A 1,551-nucleotide genomic window follows, 5' to 3' on the forward strand; every position below is an offset into this window, starting at 1 on the left:
ATAAAATCGTATTCTTACGACTCCCCATAGATCATTGTTAATTGTTTAAAACAAGATCAGGATATTTAGTTATTATGTGTTAAAGGTGTCCCGTCTTCCCCTACCGTACTTATTATAAATAGCCCTCCTGGTAAATTAAGCTAACGTTTTATCGATACGGCAACATCATAAGTGTAACCACAACGCTTTTCAATCACTAAACTGTGTATATATATCAACTGTAATCGTGATTTAAAGTTTTTCCATAGGCTGAAAATATTAATAAGAATTGTACTGAATATGCGGTAAATAAACAATACTAACGCTTTACTTCAAAATTTATTTTCAAACCATTTACCTGAATTTCCGATTGATGTTACACAATCCGCTAGGTGGCTTATTTTACGGCTCAACGAGCGTACGTCAAAGTAAATTAGAGTTATCCTTCCTAACGCTATTAAAATGGTGTTTATCTGTATCTAGCACTGCTGTTTTTAACAAAGTATAGACATTCACAACGATTTGTTTATTGGTTAATGTTTTTCACGACATATAATATATATTGCTTTGTTTCTGTATAATGTTTATATCTGGGTACGTAATAACAAAGTTTAGGTTAGACACATTTGGTAATTAGTAAGCAGGCACAAAGTGGGAATAGAAAATCCGTCTTATAACGACTGTTGCTGCCCTGCCACACGAGGATGAAACTTGAAAGTTACATTGATTTATTTAACGTCGATATGGCTTGCTATTTGTGTTGTGGACACAGAGGAAACGGTAAAAGTTTCCAATGGTCCGTACTCAGCGTCAGCAAATAACACGTTGTTTGGAGAAAAATGCATAAAATGTACTAATTGTACATCTTGTCGAATTTCGCGTACCTGAATGAATAAATGAATGAATGTAACTTGCTTTATTCGTATCTGAAAAACGACAGTCGTTATAACACAAGTGTTCTGTTTCATACAACTCGTGCCAGCTTACAAGTTACTACGTACGTTACTTTGTGGGTGGTTGTTTTTTTAAGTATGGTTGATAATTTGGACAACCCGTTAGTGACTATTGGGTTGGAGCAATTGCTGTTAAGTGTTTCACCCGAAGGCACATACACCCGCAATGATAGCAGCAAGCTTAAACCCATTACCTCTGGGTTAGAGGCAGAAGCGCTAACCACGACGCCAGACATAAACATTGAAATCTTAACAAGGAGGAATTATATTCAAAATATTTAAATCACATCACCATAAAAAAACCTAAAATCCTCAAAGAGATAATATACTGACATTGTTGCAATACATAAATATTATCAACATTGTGAATTTAATAACTCACCTGAGCACTATAAACACCTGGTTCTAGGTCAGCGTATCTAACTGTAAGAAAACCATCTTCTATCTGTACGTATAGTTATGGTTAGTTATATCAGGGCTGCTGAAATTATGGAAAGCTATGCTGATATGAAACCATTGGTTTTTTATAAACTGTCATATGTTGGTATTGAAATTATCAAGTCATGTCAAGTACCTCCAATATTTACATATAAGTATGTATGAATGAATGTATTTTACT

General features: G+C 34.3%; 1 non-coding gene across 1 annotated transcript in view; it reads right to left on the reverse strand.

Annotated features, from left to right (window-relative positions):
- Positions 1 to 486: 486 nt before the first annotated feature.
- Positions 487 to 1,551, reverse strand: part of LOC100187075 — a 7,053-nt gene continuing 5,988 nt past the window's right edge. Inside the window, exons 11-12 of the transcript XR_717489.2 lie at positions 1,315 to 1,377; positions 487 to 863 (exon numbers count right to left, since the gene is read on the reverse strand). This is a non-coding gene — a transcript (uncharacterized LOC100187075). The remainder of the gene's footprint in view (positions 864 to 1,314; positions 1,378 to 1,551) is intronic.

The sequence above is a fragment of the Ciona intestinalis genome, chromosome 12, assembly GCF_000224145.3.
Source record: "Ciona intestinalis chromosome 12, KH, whole genome shotgun sequence".
In the NCBI taxonomy this organism is placed as follows: Eukaryota; Metazoa; Chordata; class Ascidiacea; order Phlebobranchia; family Cionidae; genus Ciona; species Ciona intestinalis.